The 17,436-nt window shown below is 42.3% G+C and overlaps 1 protein-coding gene and 1 pseudogene across 1 annotated transcript in view; both read right to left on the reverse strand.

Annotated features, from left to right (window-relative positions):
* KBTBD2 (kelch repeat and BTB domain containing 2) overlaps positions 1-17,436 on the reverse strand; it is a 73,355-nt gene that overhangs the window by 34,501 nt on the left and 21,418 nt on the right. The window lies entirely within an intron of this gene.
* On the reverse strand, positions 2,706-2,797 carry LOC126029192 (uncharacterized; annotated as a pseudogene).

Raw genomic sequence — 17,436 nt, forward strand, 5'->3', positions numbered from 1 at the left:
CTACCACTTGCTCTTCAGCCCTAGATATTCTTTTTTTTTTTTTTTTTTCGGTTTTTGGGCCACACCCATTTGACACTCAGGGGTTACTCCTGGCTATGCACTCAGAAATCGCTCCTGGCTTGGGGGGACCATATGGGACGCCAGGGGATCGAATTGCGGTCTGTCATATGCTAGTGCTTGCAAGGCAGACACCTTACCTCTAGCGCCACCTCTCCGGCCCCAAGATATTCTTTTTTTTTTTAATTATCTTTATTTAAACACCGTGATTACAAACATGATTATAGTTGTATGATTACAGTCCTGTAAAGAACACCCCCCTTCACCAGTGCGACATTCCCACCACCAATTTCCCAGATCTCCCTCCTCCCCACCTTCCCACACCTGTACTTGAGACAGGCTTTCTACTTCCCTCATTCATTCACATTGTTATGATAGTTTTCAGTGTAGTCATCTCTCCAACTGCACTCATCACTCTATGTGATGAGCTTCATGTCATGAGCTGTCATACACTAGCGCTTGCAAGGCAGACACCTTACCTCTAGCGCCACCTCTCCGGCCCCAAGATATTCTTTTATTTATTTATTTATTTATTTTTGGTTTTTCGGGCCACACCTATTCGATGCTCAGGGGTTACTCCTGGCTAAGTGCTCAGAAATCGCCCTTGGCTTAGGGGGACCATATGGGACACCGGGGGATCGAACTGCGGTCCTGATCCTTGGCTAGTGCTTGCAAGGCAGACACCTTAACTCTAGCGCCACCTCGCCGGCCCCAGATATTCTTAATTTAACTTTTTTTTTTTTTTTTTGGTTTTTGGGTCACACCCGGCGGTGCTCAGGGGTTACTCCTGGCTGTCTGCTCAGAAATAGCTCCTGGCAGGCACTGGGGACCATATGGGACACCGGGATTCAAACCAACCACCTTTGGTCCTGGATCGGCTGCTTGCAAGGCAAACGCCACTGTGCTATCTCTCCGGGCCCTATCTCTCCGGGCCCTTAATTTAACATTTTAACCTATTTTTAAAATCTTAGATTTGATGGAGGAAGTTAAAGCAGCTGAATGAGGGGGAGGTAATTTCCAGAGTGAACATAACAATGTACCCTCTCTGTTTTGATTCCCTATGATAACAGAGATAACCTAGTTAAAATGGACATCTTTATCATGGCATTGCACAACAGAATTTCTGTAGTAATGAAATAATGAATCTTCATTGTGGTACCATCCCATTCTATACATTTGGCAAATCTTAACAGACCTATACATAGCATCATCCAAAAAGTGGGGAAGGTATCAAAAAGGCATGAAACCTGAGTACCATCTATGGTTTAGCTACTTTCATTGTATCAGAGTCAATTTTCTAGTTTGTGCATGTGCTATAAGATGTTAGCACTGCTGATGGTAAGGTGCCCAAGCAACTACCTGTATATTTCTGAAACTTCTTCTGACTCCATAATTACCCCCCCAAAACATACTTTTTATAGTGAACTTTATTCAATGAACAATGATTTTTGTTACCCTGGGATATAGAGATAAGGATACAGAAAAGAGTACAAGTGTCGAAGGCAAAGAACCAGCGGACTAAGAGTGAAATAAATTTTGTGAAAACACTATGCACATAGTGTGATGAGTATACATATGAGGAATGTTGGATTCAAGAAAGGGTTCTAGAAATAAGTGTAACAGCGTGGCAATATAAAAATAAAGACATCAAAGGCTGAGCAATAGTACAGGGTCAGCATCCCCCCTCTCCAGGTACAGTCTCTGGCTTCTTAGACACTCATGGAGACACCCAACCAAGTGCTGCTAGGATGAAACCGGTGGCCCCCATTCCACAAGCCTGAGCATTACCATAGTCCTAATACTAAATTTCCAGACTTATTGGCTGTATCTTTGAAATGGACCAAACTCCAGAATACCTTGGGAGTTTCACAATTACACGTCTCACATTTTCAATGTACTCAAGTGTTTTTCTCTCATTGCCCTAATGATGATTACATGTTTTTGTGTGTTTGGGGTGGAGTCTCACAATCAATACTTGTGGGGTCTGGAAGCCTCTCCCCATAATGCTCAGCCAAATAGGTCTGAGGGTCAATGCTAGGCTGGAGGATGTGATGCTGCTCAGGGCAACCAGGGACACCCCACAGTGCTCAGGGCTCTTAGGGTATTCTGAACATCATTTATGTGGTCATACTTGTGAAGCAGTTACTATAGCCCTGATTCACATTCCTGATTCATAAAATTATAATTTAAATCAAGCAGATGCTTTTAAATAAGGCTAAGAAAAATCAAAAAGATATTTTAAAGGCAATCAGAATATTTTACTTAATTTTTGTCAGTGGTGACAGAAGCAATTCTAATCCCTTCATTAACTCCTGTGCAGTGACCCACATTCTTTTCTTTCATGGACACTTAGGTGGTTTGACTTTTTTTTTATGTTATGAACAATGCTGCAGCAATGAAAAATTTAAATATCTGGCTCCTGGTGTGTACCAGGAAGTTCTTATTCTAGGGTATTTCTTGAAGTAGAATTGCTGATTCATGCAGTATGACACATTCTCGACATTTTTAGATCCTGTCACTTGCTCTGCAAAGTGATGTTTCTAATTTGCACTCTCACTTCCTCCTGAACCTTAGGTTTTGTCAGACTTATTACTTTTTTTTTCTGTTATAAACTTGCAAATCCCAGAAGACAGTGGACTCTGGCAGCTAAAGCTTTGTTTTTTCTTTTCCTTGAGCAGGGGCCATGCTCATCTTCTCTGTATCATTCCAATTTTAGTATACGTGCTGCCGAAGTGAGCACTGTTTTTCTTTTTTACATTATGTCTAGAGTAGAACTAGATCCCAATCAGAAATACACATATTCATCAGGGAATGAAAGAAGAAAGGAAAGATCATGGGTGAACCCAAGCATCCTGGATTTTGATATTACTGACCAAAAAGTTTAATGGGCACCACAGGATGTGGTGTTTTGTTTTCTGTTTGGGGGCCACACCCATTGAGTGCTCAGAGCTTATTTCTTGCTCTGCACTTAGGAATTGCTCCTGGTAGGGTTCAGGGGACCAGACCAGGGACTGTAATTGGGTTGGCCATATACAAGAGAAACAACTTCTTTGCTGTACTATCTCTTGGTTCCTTAGCTTGACTTTTTGTTGTATCAAACCATCAAAACCAGGAAACAAGAAACCACCCTTTTAAGGAGTTCCAGAGTCTGTCTCAGTCATGAGAGAGATGCTGACTAGACTACTCTAGCAAATTCTAGAAAACAATAGCAAAGACCTAGAAATCAAGAACTTTTATTTATCAACGTAGTCGTCATACAGGGAAGAGCTCCCACTACTATGGGGAGATGATGTAATTCCCTGAATGTGAAGGTGTGAGATGACAGCAATGATAATATTAGTTTGGGGTCCTGATCAGAGATTATAGTTCACGAATAGGATCTGGACACCAAATAGCCACCATCACTAGAATACACTCTGACCTCAGATGCCCCATCCGACACAAGTGCCTCAGCTGGCACAAAGCATGCTTCCCTTGGACTCTAGCACATTAGCACACCTTAGGTCTAGTCCAAATGATCATGGAGACAATTGGTCTAAACCCCCCAAAACAAACAAAAACTAAGAACCCAGAAACTAATGTGACCCTTTTTCTCCAATACCGCTTTTTTCCTTAGTTGGGGTGCACTTGGACCTCTGTGCTTGGCTGAGCTAGAGGGTAGGTTTATGAAGCTGAATTCTTGCATTTTGTCACTGAAGACAGATACATCATACACACATTTCCATATCAGCAAGGGGTTATTGTAGGAAAGATTTAGTTTATTAAAGCCAACTTCCTAAAATTGTTAAGGTTCAGAGTTCAGCAGTAATACCCAGTTTTTGCTTGTTTTAATTATTTTTTGTGTTTTTTTAAATTATTTTTATTTTAGGGGGCCACACCTAGTGGTGCTCAGAGGTTCCTCCTGGCACTGTACTCAGGAATCACTCCTGGCAGTATTGGGGGACCATATGTGGTGCCAGGAATCAAACCTGGGACAGTGGCACAAGGGCAATGTGGCTCTTTCTCTGCTTACTGAGGCAGCTCACTGGAATTCTTCAGATTCTCCTAACCCCAGATTTCTGTCCCCACTTACTTGTTCTACATTTCAGGCTATTACAATTCCATGGCTTTCTCAATGAGGTTGTAGCTAGAGCTCCAAGCTTCTTACTATTTTGCCAACACTATAAGATTTTGGCTATTTACCTTAAAATTATAAGTGCGTGGATGAAACAGATGGTTTTTGGGGATATGTTGGTGTGAGTTGCATGAAATATATAATTTTTTTCTGTTATTTTTTTCCCATGTCTGATGTTACTCAGGGTCTACTCCTGGTGCTTCACTCAGGAATTATTCTGGAAGTGCTCAAGGAATGATATTGAGTGCTGGGGATCAAACCAGTGGGGTCAGCAAGACCCACTGCATTATCTCCTTAGCCCTTCTCTGTTGTGCTATAAGGGATTCTTTCCTGCTTTAATTTGGTTCATCATAATTTATGGATATGTCCTTTCTGTATTTAAGTGAGCTTTTTATAGACAACATATAGTTTTGCCTTTTAAGTATGTCTTGTAATGATTTCATGATTGCTAAGTATTATGTAGGAATGTGTGAGGGCCGGAGAGATAGCATGGAGGTAGAGCATTTGCTTTACATGCAGAAGGACAGTGGTTCAAATCCCAGCATCCCATAAGGTCCCCTGTGCCTGCCAGGGGCAGCGATTTCTGAGCACAGAGACAGGAGTAACCCAAAAACAAACAAACAAACTTAGACCTAGGAATGTGCGGCCACCATGGGCTGAATGATATTTCCCTCACCCCCATCCTACTGTGCTCTGGTTAACTAGTTTCTCTTCAGGACTGACCTTGTTAGAAAAGAATGTAGTGATTATTTCTTTGTTTCTTCACCTCCAGATGGAAAGCTTGAGTGATTTTCTCCTAGTTTACTGTGAAAAACTGAGTTATGGCTGGTATAAAGAGTGAACATTTGGAGAGGATTTTCTTATTCCTTATTACTTGATTGTTCCACTTTCCTTTCTATTTGTTTTTATTGTGATAACGAGATTTTCATCCCTGACCTTTTGGGGGACTTGTTTAGTTGGCTGTGATGTTCATATCTATTACTGGAGTACTTACTAGAGGTTGCATACTTTAATTGGGTATTTGTACCTTCACATAGCTGTTCTGTCATGGATTCTGTTAGAGGCAGATAGATAGGAAAGGTCCTTGGCAATGAGGTTTTAAGAAAGGTGACTGGTCCCTAGCCATGAAGTACCTCAAAGGCCTGAAGATCATATCCCATTGCAATACATATGCTGAGGTCTTTGGATAAGGAGAAAATGAGATTCCAGTCCAATACAGAAACTAATGCAGCATGCTGAAGATAGTTGATTTCCTTAGATCAGGAGCAGCTTTAGGAAAAACTAAGGTCCTGATAAAAAATAAAAAGAGATCATTGGGGAAAAAAAAGGAGATCATTGGGGCCAGAGCAGTGGTGCAGTGGTAGGGCATTTGCCTTGCAAGTGGCTGACTAGGACGGACCATGGTTCAATCCCCTGGTGCCCCATATGATCCCCCAACCCAGGACCAATGAGCGCATAGCCATAGGTCACTGGGTGTGACCTCAAAACAACAACAACAAAATAAAAAATAAAAAGATCATTAAGGATCCAAGGTGCTTCCCTTTGGCCACAACCTCACAACAAAGATCCAAGAGTGGATTTTAAAACCATCTTTGGACCATCTCGTAGTGCCAGCTAGGAATGGTATCTCGTGTGGTATCCCGAGCTGCCATCTTGGTTTATCCACCCTTTGTATCCAAGGATGTCTGTGGACAGAAAAGCTGAGAGGTTATTTTAAATATAGTAAGATGAGGCATTAAAACATGATGTTATGGGATGATTCCATTGGAGTCAGTGATTTCCAGTGGTATTCTTTACCTGTGATCCTGATTACGATCTCCAAGGGATTATTGTGGGCCTTTGTCGTAGAAGGCTGATTACATACCTGTTCTCCCTATGCTGTTATTTCTGGTGCTGCTGTTTTCTTTGTGGTATAGTGCGGTCAAGAGTTTGCGTTGTCCCTTTTTTCATGTATTTTGGGCGCTGCATTCGAGTATATGTTGGCTATTACAGTGTTTAGAGTTTCTACCCTATTAAACCCTATTATTTGATTGTTGAGTGTTAGTTGTGTATAAGATGTATGATCTGGGTGCTTCAGAATAGTGCTATCATTCTGTGTTTATCTTTGGTCTTCTGACTTACTTCGTTTAACATAACATGATCTAGATCCATCCACGTTGCTGCAAAGTCTGTGATTGTATCATTTCTGACTGCCATGTAATATTCTATTGTGTATAGATACCACATCTTAATGATCCATTCATCTGTTGTTGGACATCGAGGTTGGTTCCAAGACCTGGCTATTATACTGAGTGCTGCTATAAATAGTGGGGTGCACACGTATTTTGGAATGAATACCCTTCCAAGTTGGGGGTATATACCTAGGAGAGCAATTGCTGGGTCAAATGGCAACTCAATTCTGAGTTCTTTGAGCACTCTCCAGACTGTTCTCCATAGGTGTTGGACTAGGGGGCATTCCCACCAGCAGTGGATGAGAGTTCCTTTCATACCGCATCCCCGCCAGCAGAGATTGTCCCCATTATTTTTGATGTGAGCCATCCTTACTGGTGTAAGGTGGTATCTCATTGTTGTCTTGATTTGGATCTCTCTGATGATGAGTGAAGGTGAGCATGTTTTCATGTGTTTGTTGGCCATCCTTCTGTCTTCCTCAGAGAAGTGTCTATTCATTTCCTCTCCCCATTTTTTAATGGCTTTATTTGGTTTTGGGGGGCTCAGCTTTCTGAGTGCTTTGTATATTCTAGATATCAGCCCTTTATCTGATATGTCGAGTGAAAAAATTTTTTCCCATTCTGTTAACTGTCTTCTTGCATTAAGTAAGGTTTCTTTCGCCATGCAGAAGCTTTTTAGTTTGATGTAGTCCCATTTGTTTATGTTTGATGCTAAAGTTCTTGCCATTGGTGCTCCATTCTCGAAGACCTTTTTGATATATAGGTCTTCAAGGGTTCTACCTATTTTATTCTCGATAAACTTTATAGATTCGGGTCTGATTTCAAGGTCTTTGATCCATTTTGAGTTGACTTTCGTATAAGGAGTGAGGTATGGGTCAATTTTCACTTTCGTACATGTGGTTTTCCAGTTGTACCAACACCATTTGTTGAAGAGGCTTTCTTTATTCCATTTCAAGATGGAATACGAGATGGTCCCGAGAAAACTCTTTAACATACACTTTTTTTCAAGGTTATACCTTCTTTTAGGAATCGAAGCACGTGGCCAGTCAGACCACTGAAGCAGTACCCGTGACATACGGACTTAAACTACAGACTATACTCATCGAACACACTCAAGCAAACCCACATTCCCTTGCTATTCTCTCCTCTCTTCTCACTACTTTCTCTTTTTATCATTTCTTCTCCACTCTTCTCTCTACTTTTTTTTCTTTCCTCTTTTCCCTTCCTTTCCAATGTATTTTCTCGTTTCTCCCTTCCTACCCCTACCATATACCTTCCCCTTTCCCCCCTTTGGAAATCCAAATACCCCCTCATCCCTCATTCCCATCCATACTTCCCACTGTATTAACACTCTTCACCCTCAGTCCTTACTCTATTAGGCATCAAGATTGACCTCCTACCCCAATGAACCAGTACCCAGTACCCAAACGAAGAGACACCCAGTCAAACCCACACTTCGTCTCCTGCAAGAAAAGGCAACTAACTCCCCTGCGGACCCATGCTGCGCGGCCCTCCCTACCATCTCCCCCTAAGGAGGACTGTTACTTGAAACCGGACTTAGCTCCAAAAGTAGACCCAATACAAGAACTCTTCCCAAGACCTCCCTGCCGCAAATCTTTCACCAACCTGAAGGAGGTCAGGGGGTGTGATGGAAAGGTACCTGGAAACCCACACACTACAAGAAAAACCCAAAAGACAATGGGAAAACCTATACTCCCAACATAAACATAAGACCTGTATTACACCTCCTCTTTACCTGCCTTTCCCCAAATGTAAGGTAGTCTTTTGCACCTCTTTGGTCCTTTAAATACTCCGTTAATTCATTTTTTAACTTTCTTGTCCACATATACATATGTGAGCACATACATTTTTAATCCTACTTTTTTCTAATCTTTTTTGGGTATGTGACCTGTTTTTGTTTTCCTCTCTGTCCACCCCCAAAGGCACCAGCAAAATAACATAGCACCATTTCTCTCTGCAAAGGCACACTAAAAAAAGGGGAAAGCTTTCACATAAAAAAAGAGCTTTTATCTACTAGAGATAGAAACTCAGAGTTGTTTACAATACAGGGATAACTCCTACCTTGAAAATATGTCATGTGGAATCAACTTAGACCTCAGGAGATTAGATCCCATCCATCCAACCTTGAACCCTGGATCCCTGTCACAGAAATGGCACAGTCCTTCACAACAGCTGCAGGTAACAAACCCCATCCAGAACAACCTTACTACTGCTGGAACACCTACGACTGCCAGTTCTAATACGATATCCTGACACCGAGGAAAAGGGGAACAACTTGATTTAAGAGCAGGTTATCCTGCCCTACCAGCCACTGATAAGACAAAATCAGATTTGTCACCCTCTGGTAGGTCCAGAAGCCAAAAACGCGATTTACAGAGGACTGGCTGCTAGAACCATGACCAGACTGTATATATCTTGGGTCCAATAAAAAAGCCCTAGCCTAGGGTTTGAGCTACGACCTGCACAACAACCATGATCCCCAGTTCCAAAGGTCTGGCAGAGACAACTGTAACGGAATGGGGCTTCTGGGAATGCAAGGAAAGGCTCTATCCTAGGTGCCAGCCCAGGGCTAGTGCCAAGACCAAGACCACCAACCACAGAAGATGGACTGAAGTGACACGGAGGGAACAGAACTTCTACAACCACAAAGACTGACTTCATCATAAGTCCCACCCCTGTAACTGTGCAGATACTGAGATCTCTAGATACAGAGGTCTCACTATAACACCCAGGATGGAGCAGAAGCCTCCCAAACTCCACAAATGCACCACCGGGAGAATAAAGGATCATAAACAGAGTCTATAGTTGATCCCATGACAATATACTCCAAGGGCGGAGAAATCCCATATCTCTTAGGCCATGTGAATCCCTTTTTGAATGACCCCAATATTTACTGTGCCTGGGCAGGAGGGAAAAAAAAACCACATTGTTTATTTTTCATATATTACGTTTTATCTTCATGTACTACTATTATTATTTTTATTTACCTATCTATTTTTGGTCGATTTCTTTGTTTTAGTGTGGTTATTGAAGTTATTGCCCCCCACTTATCTTTTTTTCTCCTTTTTTTTTCTTTTTCTCTTTTTTTTTCTTCTTTTCAGATTTCTGGGTGGCACCCGGCAGTGCTCAGGGATTATGCCTGGCTCCGGGCTCAGAGATTGCCCCTGGCGAGCATGAGGGACCATGTGGGGCGCAGAGATTCGAGCCGATGACCTCCTACATGAAAGGCAGACGCCTTGCCTCCATGTGATCTCTCAGGCCCCTTCTTTTCCCTCTTCATGGGCTCTGCCATGATGCCTTTCTCAAGACCACGACATTTTTTGTTTGTTTGTTTTGTTCTGTTTTTGGGGTGCTTAGCGTTATTGTTGGAACTCTTTTTTTTTTTTTTTTTGGTTTTTGGGCCACACCCGGTAACGCTCAGGGGTTACTCCTGGCTATGCACTCAGAAGTTGCTCCTGGCTTGGGGGACCATATGGGACGCCGGGGGATCGAACCGCGGTCCGTCCAAGGCTAGCGCAGGCAAGGCAGGCACCTTACCTCTTGCGCCACCGCCCGGCCCTTGTTGGAACTCTTAATAGATATTTGACACTTCATTTCGTAGGGGTGGACTGTTTCACCTTCTTTTTCTCCTTCGTCTCTCAAACCGATGGCGAGAGCCTCTAAAAGAATTCTGCTTATTCCCGGCGTATTAGACTTTTACCCCAGTTTATTATTTTTCTCCTCTTCAAACAAAACCACATAACTTGAACTAGCTAGTCCTGCCCCCCAATTAGAGGGGGAAATAAAGGAGGCATCAGGACCAAACAGGTGTAAGACTACGAAGTAATAGGATAGGTACAGAGGGGACCACATATTCTAGCAGCCCTGGGGGTGAGGGAAGAAGATATGGAAGGTAGGACAAAAACGGAGGAGTAGGGAAGACAAACTGGTGATGGGAATCCCCCCTGATTTTATGTAAATATGTACCTAAAATATTATTGTCAACAATATGTAAGCCACTATGATCAAAATAAAAATTATGTTAAAAAAAAAACCATCTTTGTAGGGGCTGGAGTGGGTAAGACCTTGCACATGGCTGATCTAGGTTTGATCCTGGGCATTCCATATAGTTCCCGTAGCTTTCTGGGAGTAATTCCTGAGGGCAGAGCCAGGAGTAATCGCTGGGTATTGCCAGGTGTGGTCCCAAATAAAACAAAATCAAACCCTCCAAATCACTCACTTTTGTAAAGGAAAAGGGTGGTGCACACTTTCCCCTCAGAGGTTCATTTGCATCACATCTCAGCTCTGAGGTGTGTAATTCTATCTCCACTTCTGGGTAAGCCAATGTTTGGTAACCTTTAGATTAAACTATTTTATTTCATTATTTTGCCTCCTGCAATTATTTCCTGCAAGAGAAGGTGACATTTACAGGAATCTTTGTTTGAGGTTAAGACTGACTTTCCTTTTCTGGTTTTTTTTTTTTTTTTTTTTTTTTGGTTTTTGGGTCACACCTGGCAGTGCTCAGGGGTTACTCCTGGCTATTTGCTCAGAAATAGCTCCTGGCAGGCACAGGGGACCATATGGGACACCGGGATTTGAACCAACCACCTTTGGTCCTGGATCGGCTGCTTGCAAGGCAAACGCTGCTGTGCTATCTCTCCGGGCCCTGACTTTCCTTTTCCAGAAAAGAATAATGAATGCTTCAGGATTCTGCCACCATTTGAACGAAGGGGATCAGTTCCTGTGCCATGCAGATAGCACTAGACTTTAGTCAAAGCTTAATAGCTGCCCTGCAGCACTGAATGGTAGAGTCCATGCATGCAGCAGAGGTGTTTGCAGCAGACTTTTCCAATTCTTTTTTTTTTTTTTTTTTGGTTTTTGGGCCACACCCAGTAACGCTCAGGGGTTACTCCTGGCTATGTGCTCAGAAGTTGCTCCTGGCTTGGGGGACCATATGGGACACCGGGGGATTGAACCGCGGTCCGTCCAAGGTTAGCGCAGGCAAGGCAGGCACCTTACCTTTTTTTTTTTTTTTTTTTGGGCCACCCCCGGCGGTGCTCAGGGGTTACTCCTGGCTGTCTGCTCAGAAATAGCTCCTGGCAGGCACGGGGGACCATATGGGACACCGGGATTCGAACCAACCACCTTTGGTCCTGGATCGGCTGCTTGCAAGGCAAACGCCGCTGAGCTATCTCTCCGGGCCCAGGCACCTTACCTTTAGCGCCACCGCCCGGCCCCAGACTTTTCCAATTCTAACTCACCCAGGTCTGTCAAGGTGAATGGAGAGGGAGGTGGTTAGTGCTTTCTGGGAGGCCACAACCTCACTCTTACCTGACCTAGTTACCAGATCCCTTGGTGAGATAGTTAGGAATTAGGTAACAAGAGGCATAATTTGTGAGCCACCTGAGGAATGTATTTTGGTGTAGCCCCCCCCAAAACAAAACAAAACAAGATAGAAAGAAAAGAGAATAGAACCAGTTTTGTATTTTGCTTTATCCTTGATCCTTTCTCCTTTACAGGTCAGAACAAAAGTGCAGCATAAGTATGAAAAGTGGAATCTGAAGTGAATGGTACTTTCTGACAATACCTACCAGTTCACAGGATTATTGTGCCCCATGTGAATTGTAGGTGTCCTCAGGAATATTCACTTGAGACCAGGATGAAATGGAGATCTGTGTTCAGAGTAGGGGAGGGTTATCATGGGAAGTGCTTGGTGAATAACAGCCCTGAGGGTAGTTTTATGACAAACCAACAAAAGTATGACAAAGCAGAGAGAAGTTTGGTGTGATGCCATCCTAGTAAGTCCAGAGCCAATCCTGAGGAGAGCTCTTCTGCTGAATGGTTGTACCAAGAGGGCACAACTTAGTACTCCTGTTTGGACCAATTACCATGATGGATGGTGCTCCCAGAATGAATGATCTTTGGGAGGACAACCTTCAGGGAGCCACACTCCCTGCAAAGGAGAGTTCACTTTTTTCCTTTGATAAAATAAGTATCTAAATGTACTTTGTAATTGGTGCAAAAGTATCAAATTTAGATTTTAACTTACTATACACTATAGCTCTGATTAAAATATTATAGGAGGACCAAACACAAAAACAAAACACAAAAATGTCCTCTACACTCTTATGTTCAGCACAGAACTATTTACAACAGACAAAATCTGGAAACAACCCAGGTGCCCAACAACCAATGACTGGTTAAAGAAACAGTGCTACATCTACATAATTCAATACTATATACCTGTTAGGAAAATGAAGTCATGAAACTTACCTCTACATGGATGGACATGGAGATTATTATTTGAGTGAAATGAGCCAGAGGGAACGGAACATAGACTAATCTCACTCATTTGTGGGATATGATAGTATGTTAATAATACCCAGAGACAATAGAGACAAAGGTCAGGAGGTCCAGCCCAGGGTAGAAAGTTCACCACAAAGAGCAGTGAGCGTAGCTAGAGCAGAGAAGGGTCTACTAGTAGATGGAACTGATTGCTCTGGACAAGAACTCGGTGTGGAAAGTGGAAAAACTAAGGCAAGACACCCCTCCATTAACAATAGTCCAAATCACAGTGCCAAAAAGGAGAGAGAGAGAGAGAGAGAGAGAGAGAGAGAGAGAGAGAGAGAGAGAGAGAGAGAGAGAGAGTTTGTTTATTTTATATTTTGGGGGGAGGTGACACCTGGCAGTGCTCAGGGTTATTCCTGGCTCTAAGCTCAGAAATTGCTCCTAGCAGGCTCAGGGGATCATATGGGATGCCTGGAATTGAACCACCATCTCCTGGGTTGGCTGCATGCAAGTCAAATGCCCTACTGCTATGCTATCTCTCTGGCCCCTGTATCTTTAATTTTCTTACCTTATTACAATACTAAGGAAACCATGTTCTTAGTTAAAAAGACTAGTTTAATCCCTGTACAGAAGATATAGGCTGTTTGGAGGGTGGAGAGTTTGAGCTGCACCGGGCATTGCTTAGGAGTTACTCCTATCTCTGTACTCAGGAATTACTCCTGGTGGTGCTCAGGGACCATGGGATGCCAGGGATCCAACACAGGTAGGCTGTATGCAAGGCAAAAGCCCTACCTACTGTACTATCACTCCAGCTCTGAGATGACAAGGGTCTTAGGCACAAACATTGATCTCTCAAGATTTGGCTTACCAATGACAGGATAATTATATATGCTTTGTCTCTTTTTTAATGATTTATTACATGATGTAGATAAATACATATATGAATGAGATTTCTTTACAAACTCTGAAGCCTGATTCAGACCTGAAATGTCAATTCTTGCAGGGCACAGGCTGCAAAGTCCTGCATTCTTTTCTTTGATGAGTTTGAATCCATTGCTCCTGGGCAAGGCCATGATAACACAGGAGTCACTGACTGCATTGTTAATCAGCTGCTGACTCTGCTGGATATAGTAGAAGGCTTACAGGGTGAGGACAATAAAGTCAGAAATACCTTCTTGGTTTTTGTGGAGTGGAGTAGTGGTGGTGAGAGCTTATAAGCCATAAGCACCCAGTGCTCAGGAATGACATATGGTACTTTGGGAACCATATAAGATGCTGGGAATTGAATTCAGGTCGAGTGCACAGAATGCAAGTGCTTTACCCATTGTACTATTGCTCTGGCCCCAGAAACACTTTCACTGGGATTTAATACAGATGTTTCTTTCCTCTTCTCTAGGTGTTTATGCTGCTACTAGTTGCCCTGATTTAATTGACTCTGCCCTGCTCAGGCCTGGCCGGCTTGATAAATGTGTATACTGTTCTCCTCTTGACCAGGTGACAATTTCACATTTGGAGTCTAAAACAAAATAAATGCAGCATTCTTTCTGTGTTATAGCAAATGTCCTTAGTAGACCAGCTCTTAGACAAGGATGTCAGCACTGATTGCTCATAGCATAATTCTGAATGAGCTGTGAAGCCTTTCTTTGATCTAGCTATTTCCATGAAGTCTTTAAGCTTTATATTTTATTGTAGACCAACTAGGAAAAAGAAAAAGAACTGAAACTATTATATTCTTAGTGTTATATATATGTGTTCAAATATTTCTAAACAAACACCACATGTACTGATTTACATTTTGCCTTTGAAATGTAAACTTGTTCAAATCAAGAAAGCATTGTCTGAATAGAAATTATACTGATTCATTAAGAGGGTTAATTTCTATTCATTTATTTTTATTTTCTTTCTTTTTATGATAAAGTTATGGGGGGAGGGGTTAGAGTACAGGAGGTAAGGCATGTATCTTGCCTGTGCCTGACCTAGATTTGGTTCCCAGCACATTATATGGTCCCCTGAACACTGTCAGGATTGACCACTGAACATCACTAGATGTTGTACAAAAACCAGAGGAGGGGGGTACTAGGGAGAATAGATAATATTTCACATTTCCCAACTTACTATATATATTAAATTAAAGGGGACACAAAGAGAATTCAGTGAGCAGGAGCACATTTAGGAGGCCTGAGTTCAATCTTAGGCACTGCATGGTTCCCCTCCCACTTGATTAGTATAAAAATCATAAGATACACAGATTAAGATTCATTTACTAAAGCAACTAATTTTTCTCCCTCCAGGTGTCCCATCTGGAAATTCTTTTTTTTTTTTTTTTTTTTTTTTTTTTTGGTTTTTGGGCCACACCCGTTTGACGCTCAGGGGTTACTCCTGGCTATGTGCTCAGAAGTCGCCCCTGGCTTGGGGGGACCATATGGGACGCCGGGGGATCGAACCGCGGTCCGTTCCTTGGTAGCGCTTACAAGGCAGACACCTTATCTCCAGCGCCACCTTCCCGGCCCCCCATCTGGAAATTCTAAATGTTCTAAGTGTCTCTCTACCTCTGGCAGATGATGTGGACCTTCAGCATGTGGCATCAGTCACTGACTCCTTTACAGGAGCAGATTTGAAAACATTGCTGTACAATGCCCGGTGAGAGGCCTCACATGGCAGCCTGCTGTGCTGTAGAATCACAGTGAGTTACACAAGGAGCAATTACTGTGATGTGGGAGTAAGGAGAATAGTTCAGTGTCAAAATCTCAACAACCGTAACTGTTTAACATTAATGGTAAAGACGCATAGAACTTCACTTTCAGTGAAATGTTCTGTAGTTAGAATATTGGCTTTGCGCAGGCTTCTGAGGAATTTTGTGTCTTTTTAAATATCAGTTTACTATCGCAAACTTTGGTAATGTGGGAGGGAGCACTATTAAACTGGCATAGCATGAATTAGACAATAGAAGTGAAATTATTGGGGGTTTATTTTGTTTTATACTGAAAAGAAAAATAAAGGGTCTTTTATGTTACTATTATTCTTGGCCAATAACCATCTACTTATGGATGGTTCCTCTATTCTGTTAATGTCTTCATTTTTGGATTACATTCTTCCTAGATTAATAAGATCTTTCTTTTTAGAAGGTAGAAACGTTTATTAGAAAATAGAGGAAATGACTGGTCCGATAGCAGTGGTTTATCAGAATTTATTAACGTTACTATCACAAAAGTTGGTATATAAACCCCCCTCCCCCCACTGCTCAATTTGACTGGCTTTAAAAAAAAAAAGAAAATAGAGGAGAGCTGCGTTCCTATGTGAGGCAGCCAAGAAGACAACAGCAAACATGATCTTCAGGGCCCAACACCTGGTAAGCTGTATCCACCCAATAAGGGTGCACCCATCTTCTAGCTCATGAATCCTACCACAACACATATTAAAAACCACACTACAAGCTTGGTAATGGGAAAACAATGCAGGGCAACAACATGCACAGAGAGAATGAAGATGGCAGCTCTGATGACCCAAAAAGTACCAACCAGCTAGTTTTCCTCTCAGATAAGGTGTTTAGAGAAGAAATATGGAGTATGTTCATAGAACTCAAAGGAAGTATAGATCGAGCTGAACAGACCACAAATATAGAAATCAGAAAACTCCAATCTGAAACAGAAGGGCTGAAAATCTTGGTAGATGAAATTAAAACCTCAATAGAAAGCCTCTCCAACAAAGTAACAGCAGCTGAGGACAGATCAGTTAGCTGGAACAAGAGATGCAGAACAATTCCATACAGCAGAAGAGATTGGAAAAGAATCTTAAAGCAAATGATCAGACAATGGAAAAATTCCTCCAAGAATGTGAACAGATGAAAATAGAAGTCTTTGATAAACTTAACAGAAACAACATAAGAATCATTGGAGTCCCAGAGACCCAGGAAGAGAATAATAAAAAGGAGTTGGAGGAAAAGTGAGAAGAGAAAGAGGAGGAAGAAGAGGAAGAAAAAGAATAACGGGAAGAAGAGAGCAAGAAAAGAGAAGTAAAAAAGAGAAAGAGGAGGAGGAGGGGGCTAGAGATGTGGTTCAATTTGTAGAGCAGATGACTTATGGGTGTCAATGCCTAGATTTGATCCCAAATAATCTCATGTTTATGTTCTAATATTCTCACAACTTGTATGAATTTGTATATATATATGTATGTATAAAATACGTTATATACTTATGCATGCTCACATCTAATAAAGCAACCGTGTACAAAAAGGAATAAAGGCATCGGAGAGATAGCAGTAGGGTGTTTGCCTTGCAAGTGGCTGACCCAGGACCAAAGGTGGTTCGAATCCGGCCATATGGTCCCCAAGCCTGCCATGAGTGATTTCTGAACAGATAGTCAGGAATAACCCCTCAGCGCCGTCGGGTGTGGCCCAAAAACAAACAAAAAAGAAAAAAATAGGAATAAAAACGTAAAAAAAAAAAAGTATTTCAAAAATGATATCAGGGGCCAGGCGGTGGCATTAGAGGTAAGGTGCCTGCCTTGCCTGCGCTAGCCTAGGATGGACTACGGTTCCATTCCCCGGCGTCCCATATGGTCCCCCAAGCCAGGAGCGACTTCTGAGCACATAGCCAGGAGTAACCCCTGAGCGTCACTGGGTGTGGCCCAAAAACCAAAAAAAAACAAAACAAAACAAAAAAATGATATCAGAACTATGTTCTGCAAGAAAAATTAACAGGGGTCAAAGAGATGGCACAGTAGTGAGCCTGAATCCCTGACACCCCATATGATACCCCTAGCCTGCCAAGAGTAATTTCTGAGCCTAGAGCCAGTAGTAACCCCTGAGTG

This window comes from Suncus etruscus, chromosome 1 (assembly GCF_024139225.1).
Source record: "Suncus etruscus isolate mSunEtr1 chromosome 1, mSunEtr1.pri.cur, whole genome shotgun sequence".
Taxonomy (NCBI): Eukaryota; Metazoa; Chordata; class Mammalia; order Eulipotyphla; family Soricidae; genus Suncus; species Suncus etruscus.